This window comes from Melospiza melodia, unplaced genomic scaffold (assembly GCF_035770615.1).
Source record: "Melospiza melodia melodia isolate bMelMel2 unplaced genomic scaffold, bMelMel2.pri scaffold_18, whole genome shotgun sequence".
Taxonomy (NCBI): Eukaryota; Metazoa; Chordata; class Aves; order Passeriformes; family Passerellidae; genus Melospiza; species Melospiza melodia.
The window spans coordinates 7,119,089-7,133,581 of record NW_026948525.1 but is presented as its reverse complement, the minus strand read 5'-3'; the positions used below and the strand labels follow the sequence as shown (position 1 = coordinate 7,133,581).

The 14,493-nt window shown below is 47.6% G+C and overlaps 1 pseudogene; it reads right to left on the bottom strand.

The window, feature by feature from the left end:
- Positions 1 to 2,011: 2,011 nt before the first annotated feature.
- Positions 2,012 to 14,493, bottom strand: part of LOC134433349 (zinc finger protein 551-like) — a 91,512-nt pseudogene continuing 79,030 nt past the window's right edge.

Here is a 14,493-nt window from a genome sequence, read left to right as displayed (position 1 = left end):
CATTGTCACGTTGCTCTCCTGAGCGCCCTGAGGCCTTGCTGTGCAATAATGAAGCCTTGTTCCTACCAGATCTGGCAATGTCCCAGTGGCACCTGTGTCCCATGAGGCCCCACTTGGTCAAAGCAGAGCCTTGCCTTAACCACTGACCCTTGTGTCCTTGAGATTCCATTTGTGAAAAAAGCATTCACTCTCCTGTGAAAATGTAAAAGGTTTAATAAAAGACAATGGGAGACCAGGACCATGGAGCAAAGGTTATCACGGCCGGGTGCATCTTGGCACTCAGCCAGGAGCACCCTGTTACCTTCGGGGATCCCCCTGAAATACCCTTCCCCTTCAGCCTCTTGCATATTCATAGACCCTCATGCATATCCATAAACTACTTTACATATTCCAGGAATGATTTTACATGGCGCCTTCTTGGGTCTGCATTTTCAGAGCATGTGTGTTTCTTGGCTGTGGTTTTGGCTCCTTCTCTTTATCACCTCCAGTTTTTGGGCCTTGGTGAACTCTGCCTTCAGACGGGGAGTGCTAATAGTTGGCAGATCTGTACAGGCATCCTCATCCTGTGTGCATTGGATGTTATCCCATCCAAGCAAGAAGTTTAACACAAGCAGCTATTCCACTGAGCATAAATAACAACAGAAATAAAAACTATAGAACAATATTGCTTAAACAAATGGACCCAGCCCATATTTGCTCCCGGTCTGTGTCATCCTGATCCATATGGTCCCACTCCCTAGGATCCCAGCCCAGTCTGTGTGGTCCCAGTCCATACAGTCCCAGTCCATATTTGATCCCATTGCAGGCTATCCCAGTCTGAAGGGTTCTGATCCACGTGATCCCAGTCCAGGTGATCCCAGCCCATATTTGATCCCAGTCTGTGTGGTCCTGTACACACTCCCAGGGTCTGGAATTCCAGTTCCCAGCCAGGAAAAAATGTTCCTGCCCTTGAACTTCCTTCCTATCATCTTAAAACATTAGGATGAAATAATAAAGAAAAAGATAATTATTAAAATGAAATAATTATAATGAAAATGAAATATAGTAATTTCAACTCTTACTTACAATACTCCAATAATGATTCAATCCAAAACAAGAATAACTATTACTATAACATGACCAATAAATATAAATAAATTATGTACCAAGAAATAACTTTTAAAAGTTTTAACTCAACTACTAATACAGTTGAGATAAAAAATATCTAAAAAAACTAACATGCAATCTAACACACCTTGGTAAACCAATTTATATTACAAATACACTAAACACAAAACCAAACACCACTATAATTTCTCAAACATTTTAACCAAACAATTAAACTTCAATAACATCCTTATGTACTCTTGAAAAATTAAAATGATTTTTAAAAAAATTGTGTGTGGGTGGTTTTATGTGGATATTGGTTTTTGGATTGTTTGGGTTACGTGATTTTAAAAAGGGGACTTTTATAGAAATTGAATCAGCTGAGAAGGCAGCACTCTGCAAACAGAACTGACTGAAAATGAATGGGACAGAAACCATACAGTCTGAAAGTTTTATTTGCTATCAAATACATCCCACACACCCAGCCCGCCCCACACAATCCCCATCGCATTGCTCCAAATTGAGATCCCAATTCTACCAATCTCCTTCCAACTCCATCTCACCCTGGCAGCTGTGCAATGGAGAGTTTGGCATGGGAATGAGATTTTTGAGGAGGGAACAAGCAATCTGAGGTGGAATTGAGCCCTTTTGGGTTAAAATTCAGTTATTTTCAGTGGGATTTGAGTGGTTTTGAAGTGACAGATTGATCCCTCTTGGCTTCTAGAGTGGAAAAACAAGGAGAAGAGAAAAAAATTAAGGTTGAACCAAAAGGAAAACCAGACAGGTGTGTTCCCAACATGGATCACAGGGAATGTGAGTGACCCGGGCTGTGCCCAAAGTGCCTCGTCCAGTAGGGGATGGAGCTGGAGCAGAGCACAAAGCTCTTCCTGCACTCACACGGCTTCCCTTAGTGGTGCCTCCGTTGGTGTTGGGTCAAGTTAGAGCTGCTGCAGAAGCTCTTCCCACACTGGGGACACTCGTAGGACCTCTGCCCAGTGTGGATGCGCCAGTGGGTGACGAGGGTGGAGTTGTGCTTGAATCCATTCCCACAGTCGGGGCATTGGAAGTGCCTCTCCTCTGTGTGAATCTGATTGTGCCGGAGGAGATGGGAGCTGGTCAGAAACCTCTTCCTGCATTTATCAAACTCATAGAGCCTCTCCCCAGTGTGGAGCTTTTGGTGGCAGATCAGGTGGGAGCTCTGTGAGAAGCTCTTCCCACATTCCCCACATTCATAGGGCCGTTCCCCAGTGTGGATGTGCCAGTGCTGGACCAGGGTGGAGCTCTCCCTGAAGTTCATCCCACACTCCCCACACTGATGGGGCCGTCCCCCAGTGTGGGTCCTCTGGTGCCTGATCAGGTTGGAGCTCCGGTTGAAGCTCTTCCCACATTCCTCACACTCGTGGGGCCTCTCCCCAGTATGGATGCGTCGGTGCCTGACAAGACAGATATATTGCCTGAAGCCCCTTCCCGCAGTCGGGGCAGTGGAAGGGCCTCTCCTCTGTGTGCGTGCGCTGGTGCTTGAGGAGATCAGAGCTGGTCTGAAACCTCTTCCTGCACAGATCACTCTCGTAGGGCCGTTCCCCAGTGTGGGTCCTCTGGTGCAGGATCAGCGCAGAGTTCCACCTGAAGCTCTTCCCACCCTCCACGCACATGTGGGGTTTCTCCCCATCATGAACCTGCTCATGGAGCACCAGCTCCGAGCTCTGGTTCCAACTCTGGCCGCCTTCCCTGCCCAGGCTGGCTCTTTCCCCCTCAGATCCCTGCCAGCTGCGTTTGCAGCCCCTCCTCGTGCGGCATCTCTGGGGCTTTTCCTCCCCGTTGGCTTCCTGCACCGTGGAGCCGCTCAAAATGGCCTCTGCCACCAGGTTCTGCCACGGGCATTTGTTCTCCCTGCTCTCCATGCTCAGCTCCTGCTCTGGGGAAGGAAGAACAAGGACAGGATGGGATTTGCCTCCGTGCCACAGGCAAGGGCAAGGAGATCCCCCAAGGGCTGAGCTGCAGCCGGGGTCGTGCTGGGCTGGGAGATGGAGCAGCACAGAGGGGAAAGGGGCAATGACTTCCTCCTCACCTGCCTCAGTGTCCTGGGGCATCTTCCTCTTCCTCGCAGCCTCCTGGGGGTTGGCAATGAGAAATCCTGGTTTGGGGAAAACGAGGGATGAGCACATTGAGTTTGAAGCTCCCTCTGCCCAAGTCCATCTCTAAAAGTCACCGGACACCTGGGATTCAGAAAACCCTCCCAAACACCAAGATTCAGCCCTGAAAAAGCCTCCCAGGAGTTCCCTGACCCTGCACCCTCCCCTCTGGTGTTCGGGGGTTCCCCCCTGTCCAAGCTGCTGGAGTAACGCTTGGATTGGGGGTCCCCCCTCTCGTCAGTGCCCACCCTGCCCAGGCTGCTGGCAGTCCCAGCAATGCCAAAAGCTCCCCCTTTTTCTCTCTCTCCATTTCGGGATGCCGGGGCTGTTTGGGCTCCCGGGCTCCCTTCTCCCCTCATTCTCTGCTCTGGGCTGCAGCGGCTCCAAGGAGTCCCCCCTGCCCCTCTCCAGGCTCTTGAGGCTCCCGCCAATGGCAGCGCTCCCCCCTCTCTGGGCTCCCCACTTTGGGCTCCTGGGGGACACAGGGCTCTGCTCCTCCAGGCTGCCTCTGCCGGCACCGCCACCGGCACCCCCCGATGTCCCCCCAAGGGGCCTTTTCCGCTCAGCCTTGGACTTCTTCATTCTCCAAACATCCCCCCAGGAAAACCCAACCCAGGGACCCCCCGGGATATCTCAGCTGAGCTCCCTCTCCCGGTTTACCTGCAGGGTCAATGATCCCACGGGTGGGGGCCGCGAATTCAGGGAAGGGTCGACCGCGTGGTTCTCTTCTTTCCTTGATGCTCCTTTGTCCCTCCTCTTCCTCCCCCTCCTCTACCATCCCCCCTCCTCCTCCCTTCTAACCCCTCCTCCTTCTCCTCTTCCATCCCCGCCCTTCCCTCCCTCCTCCTTGATGTTGCAAGCAAACTGGAGGAACTGGGAAGGACTGGATGCATGCTGGAGGCAACTGGGATATACTGGGCATAACTGGGGGATCATACTGGGATAACTAACACCTTACTGGGGCCACTGGCAGTGGCTGGAAATGACTGCAGACCTGCTGGGGGCAACTGGGATATACTGGGAGTGTCTGGAACCATACTGGGGGGACTGGAACCACACTGGGAGCAACCAGGACCACGCTGGGGGCAACTGGTAGTGAGTGGGACCATGCTGGGAGGGACTGGGATCATATGGGTAGTGACTGGGACTACAGAAGGGACAACTGGGTTCAACTAGGACCATACAGGGAGGGCCCTGTCTGCAGGAAGGGCTTCAAGCACAATTCCCACCTCACCAGGCACCGGCACATCCACACCGGGGAGAGGTCCCACGAGTGCCCGGAGTGTGGGCAGAGGTTCAGGACCAGCTCAGTCTTGAAAAAACACCAGTGGAGGCACCGCTAAGGGAAGCCCTGCAAGTGCCCCTGCTGCAGGAGGAGCTTCATGCACTGCTCCAGCTTCCTCCCCCATCAGAGAATCCTTGCTGCAGAGAGCTGCAGGTGCCCAGGGAGAGCATTCCCAATAATCCAAGTTAGAAAAGCCCTGCTGATCCACATTCCCAATAATCCAAGTTGGGAAGACCCCTGGCTGGTGGTCTGCACATCATCCTGGATCCCTGTAAGCATCTGACTCAATGCTGGGGCAGGAACATCCATTGGGTCTCAGCTCCATATTGGAAACTCCTTGGAAAGAGCTGATTTTTTACCTTGTCTTGGTTTGAAAGACAGGTGTCTGCTAAGGAAGGCAGGACCCTCCTTGGAATGGAAAATGTAAACCCCCTTCCTCTGAATTATTAGAATTGTGAAATTAAGGGGCTCTCAGGCAATGATATGGGAATAGGAATAACAGTTCTTCACTGGTGTGTATAATAAAGCAAACAAAGAACAACTACAGCATTGACAGAGGCTCTGCTGCACAAACCCACAGGGGTGGGTTTGGTGATCATGGTGCCCCAGCATGGCTTGGGGAGCACCAGGCTGGGCTGGCAAGATGTATCAGCAGGCAGGGGGTGTGGGGTGTGAAAAACACCTTCAGTCTACTGTGAAAATTTAAAAAGTTTAAAAAAGAACAATAGGAAACAAAGAACATAGAGCAAAGGTTATTACAGCCAGGTGCATCTTGGCACTCAGCTGGGGATACCCCTTAAATACCTTTTCCCTTACATCAACCTTTTGTATATTTATAGACCCTTATGCATAGTAAACTTTTCCCCCAAACCAGTTTACATATTCGAAGAACTGTTTAGCATATCTTGTCCTTGGATCTGCCTTTTTAGAGCATGAGTATTCCTGAGTTGTGGTTTTAGTCCTTTTTATATCATCATCTTCAGTTTTGGGCCTGGTCCACTCTGCCTTCAGACAGTGGTTGCTGATAGTTGGCAGATCTAGAGAGAACACAGGAGTCCTCTTCCTGTGTTCATTGTGTTAGGAAAATTAATCCACAAACATCAGAGATTTATGTCCAGAAAGGAGACAGAGGAGTCCTTTTACTTATTTGAATAAAGGGAGAGGCCATGGGGTATTCCCCTGGGGTCTCTCAAAATTTTGGAGGATGCAGCCTCCTTTTTATCCCAGTTTCCCAGCTGTATTTCCCTTCTCTCTTTCCCCATTGGCTGAGGTACTTGAGATGTACAGACTCCCCAAAATACCTGATACAAAGATTTCCCTCTAATGTATAACCCTCCCTTTTAATTTTTAATTCTTACAGAATTTAAGGGTTCCCCCATTGTTTCTTTCATCTTTTAATGTCCAATTTCATTTATCAGCAAACCTAACCCATTTATCAATCAGTGGAATCCTTCCCATTGTTTCTGTAATCTTTCAGTCCTGGTTTTATTTACCAGCAGACCCACAGCTGGTTTGTAAAGACAAATCTGCTATTCCTCTCAAATGGATGTTATCCCAACCAAAGCAAGCATTTTAGCACAAGCATAATTATATCAGCTATTTCACTACTATGTCTAACCTTAATTAACAACAGAAGTAGAAACTATATAACAAAGTTATTTTAACACCACATATATAAAATCCATTTTTACATTTGTGAAAAGCCAGTTTTATAATATGTATCTATAAGAGTGGCTGCAGGGCAGGGAGAGCTGAGCTCAGGGTGCCTGGAAGACTGCAATGGGCTCCTCTTTTATGGAGGTGGGTGTTAATAAGTGTGAAAAACACCAATCACTTGTTTTTAAAATTTTTAAAGTTTAATAGTAATAAAATGGTTATATAAAATAATAATACAGTTATAGTAATAACAATTTGGACAATTTGAATTAGGACAATATAAGACCATAGAGACAAAGAGTTACGGATGTCCGGGTACCTTTTTCTGGGCAGCACAAACCCAAAAAAGGACACCGGATAACAAAGGATTAACCCTTAAAAACAACAGGCTGTTGCATATTCATACACATCATACATGATGCATAAATTCCATTCAAACACAGGATTTTGTCTGGTCATTGTCAACTTCTTCCTCTGAATCCTTGGAGGCGGGAAGAAATTTCTTCTGATAAGAAGGCAATAAATTCTTTTTCTCTGAAAGATTTAGGTGTCCTGTGTCTGCTATCTCACTGTGAGTCCTTTCTTTAAAAAGAGTATCCTACATAGCATAGTTTCTATTTTAACATTTTTATAACCTAAAACTATATTTAACACAGTACTTAAGAAAATTATTACAGCATTACTTTCTAACACAACACATATAATATTCATTTGAATATTTGCGAAAAGCCAATCATAAAATACATACATTTTTCACAATAAGGTCCCACTGCAGTCTCACAAGCAGAGGCTGACCCTGATTTGCAGAAAAAACCCCACAATTTGTAGAAGCTGTAAAGCCAGTATGATTGATTTCAGTGCTGCCCTAAGGACATGGGCACTCCCGAAAATTCCCAAGTCTATTTTACCTCTTAACTTCTTGCATATGCATATGAGAGGAATGTGGGATTTTTCTTTACAAACCAGCTGTGGGTCTGCTGCTAGATAAAACCAGCACTGACAGCTAAAAGAAACAATGGGAAGGATTCCACTGATCAATGGAAAAAGTTATTTGCTTTTACAAATAAACTTTAGGATTGCTGATAAATTGAACTGCACGTGGAAACATGAAAGAAACAACAGGGGAAACTAAATTCCATAAAATTTAAAAATTAAAAGGGGGGGAGTTTACGTTAGAGGGAAATCTTTGGTATCAGGCATTTTGAGAAGTCTGTACCTCTCAAGTACCTTAGAAATGGGGAAAGAGTGAAGGGAAATTGGGATAAAAAAGAGACTTCATCCTCCAAAATTTTGAGAGACCCCAGGGGAATGCCCCATGGTATCTCCCTTTATTCAAATAAAGTCAAAGGACTTCTCTGTCTCCTTTTTGGACATAAACCTCTGATGTTTGTGCATTTATTTTCCTGGCACACACGTATTAAACTGTCTTATAAATTTTATGAGCCTGCCAGTTGTTCAGTCACGTAGTTGTAACACAGATTCAGTTTTTCCATCTGCTTCAGCCCCAAGGTCACTGGGGGCCCCCTCTCCTAATCTCTCTTCAGCTTGGATGTTTGCATTCCTTTCTAGGTAGCCTTGAATCTCCTTTGTTTTCTCTGCAGGCTTTTTTGGGAGCACACAAGTTAACAGACTACAGGAGATTAAACAGCAGACTTCAGCTAAATCTAAAATTGGTTTCTACCCGAGTTAAATTTCCAACCCACAAATGGAGAAACAGCTCTGGCCTGGGCTCCCAGATAAGAGAAGTGCAGCCAGATGCCCTCCTCCTGGAGCTTGATGACATTTTTGTTTTCTTAAGTATCCAGTTCTTAGTGTTTCCTAGCAATTCTCTGAGTAAAAAGGAATAAAAGGAACCCTCAACATATCTTTGCACCCTAAAAATTCTGCTCTGTCCATTTTTTTCTTCTGGTGCCATTGAGCATAGCTGGATGATCCTTGGAGGTCTTTTCCAACCTAAATGATTTCCATCTTTATCCCATCAAAACACCCAGAATTTAGGTAAAAATAAAGAAATTAAACAAAGAGATCTAAAGCTGCACCACTTCACTGGGATTTGGAGGTGAACTTGGGGTTCAGAGCAATATCCAGGAGGATGTGGGTGTTGTAGGGCTGTGGGGCCACAATCTTGTAGCTCAGCTGGCAGAGTTTGTCCCCCTGAGCCCGTCTGTTCTCCAGGAATTCTGGTTCTGTCCCAGTCCCTGGCCAGGCTCTCCCCATTTGGGGTGTCCCCCCAAAGTGCCCAAATCTCTGCTGAAGTGTCTGAGCTGCTCCTGGCTGGGGATGTTCCTGCCCAACAACCTCTCCTGGTCAGTGCCATGGGGGTGGGAGGGGGTTTGGGGGGTCCTGAGGGAACAGGGAGAGGCTTTTGTGGCTCTTGGGGTGTTTGTGGTGCTGGGAGGGGGTTTGGGGACTTTTGTGGCAGACTGTGATGGGGGTTTGAGGTCCTGGCCGGGCTGTGTGGCTTGGAGAGAATTTGGGTGGGTTTTGGGGCAGATGGGAAGGGGCTTTGGTGACTCTTAGGGCCATTTACATTGCAGGGAGTGTCACAGATATATTTTCTAAAAAATCCTTTTGCTATGATTTTTCTCCTGAGGAGCTGAGAAGCCTTAGAAAAGAAATGTAAACAATAACTATCTGATGGCTGTGGAATGTGATCTGGAGATGATTTACCAACAGGTGCATCTTTGATCGGTCTCATGTGGTTGTTTCTAATTAATGAACAATCATAGGTCCAGCTGTGTCAGGACTCCGAGCAGTCACAAGATTTTATTCCTTTCTTTGCTAGCCTTCTGATGTCTCCTTTCTCTTTCTTTAGTGTAGTTTTAATATATCATTTTCTTATAATATGTATCATAAAATGATAAATCATCCTTCTGAAACATGGAGTCAAGATTCTCATCTCTTCCCTCGTTTTGGGGACTCTCAAACACCACCACAGAGGGAGTGCTTTGGGGAAGTCCTGGCCAGGAGGTGTGGGGTGGTTTGGGGGGTCTGGGTGGGGTTTTAGGGCAGATGTGACCCCCCAAAGCAGCCACCAAACCCCACTCCCCAAGATGCTGCCAGGGCCCTGTGGCTCCATGTCGGGGTTCATCCTCCTGGTGCTGCAGGAGAAGGTGAGGGGGAGTCCCCAGGGGCTGTGTGTGTCCCCCCCATGCCGGTGTCACCCCCTTGTCCCTCCCCACAGAGCTCCTGCCCCAGCTCCTGCTCCCCAGAGGGAATTTGGGGAGGGGGCAGAGGGGGTGCACAGCTCCCATCAGGGGATGACCCCAGCCCAGCCCCTTTGCACAGCACTAGGCTGAGCTCGGGGCTGACGGGAAGCAGATCCTGCAGCTGGGACAGTGTCACTGTGATATTTTCTGAAAAATTCTTTTGCCAGGATTTCTTCTGGGAAGAAGTTGAGAAGCCTCAGAGAAAAATGTAAATAATAATTATGTGATTGCTTCTCCTCTTCCTTCCTCCATGATGTGATGTGGCATTGAAGAACTTGAGGGTCTGGCCATGGCCCTGTCATTCTCACCTCAGGTCATTGCCAGGGGCAGAAAAGGGACTCTCTCTCTCTCCCCAGGCAGAAGGGTGTACTTTCCAGACAGGAGGAAATACATTGCCAGGAAGAGCCACTTGTTGATGTTGTAGTTTTCTCTGTAAATAGTTTTACTTATCCCTTCTGTTGTCAATATTGTCTCAGTTCCTGTTTGTTCCTTATCTTGTTGCTGTTCCCCATAAATTGTCCTCATCCCAGCCCAGGATCTTTGCCTTTTGTGCTTTCCAGGGGAGGCGGGAGGGCAGCGAGGGCAGCACAGTTTTAGCGGGAGCAGGAAATTGGGGAATCCCATTCCTGAACCCCGGCCTGTGGAAACCGAGCATCCCAGCTGGTCCCAGCCCTGGTGGCCATGGCAACAGCCTTGGGAGCGGGTCCCTGGCTGGGGCTGTGGGAACCTCTTCCCTCTGGTGCCCAGGGACAGCAGTGGAGGGAACGGCTGCAGCTGAGTTGGGGCAGGCTCAGGTTGGATGTCAGGAAAAGGTTTTTGCCCAGAGGCTGCTGGGGCCCTGCCCAGGCTCCCCAGGGAAGGGTCCCAGCTCCAGGGCTCTCTGAGCTCCAGCAGCGTTTGGACAGTGCTGCCAGGCCCAGGCTGGCATTGTTGGGGTGTCCTGTGCAGGGCCAGCAGTTGGACTGGAGGATCCTGATGGGTCCCTCCCAGCTCAGCCAATTCTGTGGTTCTGGGATCCCATGAGCCTGGGGATGGGGCTGCCAATGGTTGCCATGGCAACGGGCTCTGCCTGCAGGCCTGAGCTGGTGTCCATGGCAACCACCCCTGGCATGGGGTCTCCATGGAGCTGCTGAGGAACTAACCATAGCAACAGGGGGCTGGTGATGGTTGCCATGGAAACGGACCATAGCAACAGGGAGCTGGTGATGGTTGCCTTCTAAGGATCAGATTTGTCACAGGCCCTCAGAGGGGTTCCATGGGGACTTTCCAAGAGTCTCCAGGCTGTTTCAGAGCTGGAATGTCACAGGCACAGACAGGGGCTCCGTGGAGACCTCCCAGGGCTTTCTGGGGATGGTAAAGAGCCCTGTGGTCAGACGCAGTCACAGCCATTCCATGGTGACATCCCAGGGGACCTTGGGCTGCAAAGGCACCGATCTGTCACAGGCACTCACGGGGCCTCCACGGTGACATCCCAGGAGTCCCCAGGCTGCCAAAGAGCCGGGATGTCCCAGACACTCACAGGGGTTCCTGTCATGGGCACAGTGGGAGCTTCAGGACAAGTTTATTACAGAAGCTCCTCTTGGGTCACGAGGTGCAGAAAGGATCCCCAATAGCCTGCACAGATCCCCAAATGTCACCATTGAATCAGAAATGATACAGACTCAGATCAAAAGGTTAAGGGCTAAAAGCCACCTGTTCTTTTAATCCTTTTCTTTTATATCTTGGTTTGCTACAGGTGGACCTCATTGGTCATTTAATCAACACATTTCACATGATTGGCTAATTAAGACAACACCCTTCAGTAAATAACTTTATAGAAAAGAGCTGATATGGAACCCTGGAAAAAGTTAAAGATAGAATCTAAAATGTTAGGATTTGTGCTTTCCCAGATCAACTGCACCTGCGTAAGCAGTATGATAAATTATATAATTGTTAGATGTGATGATTGTTTAGTAATAAATGTAATTATTATATAACCATAAGAAGAATACTGAGAAACTATGTTGGAAATTCAGAGAGGGGCTAAATTTATGTATACAATAGAACAATATAAGTTTAATAATTAACATGAAAGTTATGTAACGATAGAGTATAAAACATGATCATTTTGGATGTATGGTCGGAGTCAGATTTGGGTTGAATATACCCCAATTCCCAGAGCTCTTAATAAAAAGCACCGCATCTAATCGCTCCATGATTATGTGTTTTTGAACGCTAACAGAGCCAATTTATTACAAACATTGTCAGGGCACCAGTTATTGATGATTGTTTTATTTTGAGCCCTTCTGGGGGCTCCCTGAATGGGGGAAACCTTCCTGTAGCAGTTCTGCACCAGGTAAAAGGAGATGCATGGGACTTGTTCAGTGTTCAGCTTCTTGTTTATTGTTATCTTATCTGAAGTTTTGCATTGCTGTGCACCCCAGGCTCAGCGCGCTGGAAAAACACTGCAAAATGGCCCTAAAATGTACAGTTTCAAGGTCTTTTAAAGTTGTCTCATCCAATAAACTCTTAAAACATACATTATTTCTACTTATCTACCACTAACTCATCCTTTGACTGTCCACATAACCTCTGCACTGTACTTTCCTTGACCAATCACCCTGTGCTACCAACACCGCAGAAAATGGAGTAGATGAAGAAGACAGGGACTACACCCAAATTCCTCCATCTTGCTCCCTATCTACACCATACTAAAAATCTCAAAACCTAAATTTCTCACCCAAGTGACATAGTATATTACTCTCTATTACCTATTTCACATTTTGCTAAATTCTAATCTATCTGAAAGTCCTGGAAGTCCTCTCCATGGGCAAAGCTTAAAGGCAGTGCTTCTCCAGGGGTCAGGCCCCCTCAGAGCAGACAGAGAAATATTCCCTGTGCCCTGGGTTCCAACATTTTCAACCTAAAATCCTTTAACCCTTAACAAGTGAAGTTACCCAAAAATGTTCCAGGTAAATAGGATTCGAAGGAGAAGAAATAGAGAACAACAGAAAGACAGAAGATCCATAGAAGGACACACACATGGGTACCAACTGCTCGTGTCCCAGCGCTGCCAACAGAGGAACCCTAGTAGAAGGCAGGACCCAGACACTGGGCTGGCCTCGTGCTCTGGCTTTAAACCCCCTGGGCACTCATGGGCATGTGCCTGGGGTGGGACTGCCAGTTGCTTGTCCAATCAGAGCCAGAGCAGCGCCAGCTGCTAGTGTGTGATTGATTGATTAACAGCCGGGCTAATCAGAGCTGGGTTAACATCACCCCCTGCTGTATGACTGACAGCTCTGCCAGGCCAGGGCTGGGGGCGGGGCTCTGTCCCACCACAAACCAAGGCCTGACCTGGCCCTGGCCCCACACAGGCATTTGGAGCATCCCAAGGTGTCTCGGGACATTGATCTCATCCAGTCTCTGACAGCGACCACGGTGGCACTACAGAGCCTCATGGAAACATGGGTCAGTTGTGACAATGGAGATCCAAGGAAACGATGGTGAGACTGTGGAATGTAGGAATCATGGAATCAAGGAGACCATTGTGCAAATCATGGGCCCTATGGAAGCAAGGATCAATGATCAAACTGTGGATTGATTGTGATTGATTTAAAATAGAAACAAAGGGCCATTGTTTCACAGCAGGGCATGTGTGGGGCCAATGGACCCTCTGTTGGGGCTCATGAAACCAAGAAGCCATTGTGACATTGCTAGAACTCATGGAATCAAGGAGACCATTGTGACAGTGTTAGGACCCGTGAAGTCAATGGAACATGGAACAGGTCTGCCTGGTTTGGCCTCCTTGGGGCTGTGTGAAAGGTCCCCCTGAATTTGTCATGTCAAGGGCCACTTGCCATCTGATCATGAAGCACTGGGGCTCTGTGCTTTTATTCCTATGGAAAAGAACTGTCTTTCTTGTCTAGTTGCCCATGGCCAAAATTAGGATTCTGCATGTAAAATTCTCTAAACTCAAGGGTTACTCCCAGACAAAATCTGCCCATACAGTCAAGTCTGGCTAGACTTGGCCTCTGGTGACTGCCTCTCATCTGCCCCTGCACCACTGGGGCGTGCTTGTTTCCTTTCTTATGGAGACCATTGTGACACTGCAGGCCCTTGTGGAACCTGTTACACTGTGGGAACTTGTGGAACCAAGCAGAACATTATGACTCTGCAGAGCACCATGGATCCAAGGCACCATTGTGACACTTGTGGAGCCTCATTGAGCCAAGGACATCATTGTGGCTTTGTTGGGCCACATGCTCCCAAGGGGCCAGTGCAAAGTAGCAGTGTGGGAGTTAGTCCAGCTGTAACTCAGTCAGCCAGATTTTACCCCAGAAGAACCGGGAGCGAGTTTCAAGCCCTAGGAATGATTTGTTTAACTTAGGGTAAGTTTGAGAGTTCCCTCACAAGCCTTTAGTGCTGTTATGCTAAGTTGTCCAAGTTCTCCTTCCCTATTGGTTACTTGTTTCCCCTATGTGGGTATTCCTTCAGAGTGTTCTACCCTCAAGTGTATATATTGTTGTTTCACCTTTATCTCAGGTCTTTGAATCCCACCCCTTGTACTGTGCTTGACTTCTCCATGTTTATTGCTTTTCACCCTGCTAATAAAGTTCTTTTTGTGCAACGCTAATGATCCTGCTTGTAGGAGCATCGGGGAGTAGGACAGTTGGGATGGACAGAGACAACAGATTTCTGAAGCCAGGTCTTGGAACTTGTGGTTTATTGCAAAGGGTGTGGGTGCAGGGGCCTTGTTTGGAGCTGCTAGCCACAGCTTAGAGCAGGTCCAGAAGAGGAGCTTGAAAGAAGCGCCCAAAATGAATGCTCGAAAGAGGAGGGGAATCCCCATTACAATACAATAAATCATCTTCTGTGCTGCATATTCTAATTTTCACTAACCAATCTAATACAAGATTCAAGCCCTATAGCATTTACATACAGCCTATAGGAATCATTACATTACCTTACTGTGTTGCATTTTAAACCCTAAAAAATACTCTTTGGACCCCTTCTGCCTAGTTAGTAGGGTCTGCTTTGACCCTTGGACCTGTCTGCAAGCAGAGGGTATTGTTTCATCAAAAGAAGATTACCTTCAGCTGGCCATACCATTGTTTTCCAGTTGTTCAGTAACTAAGGCTTGGTATCT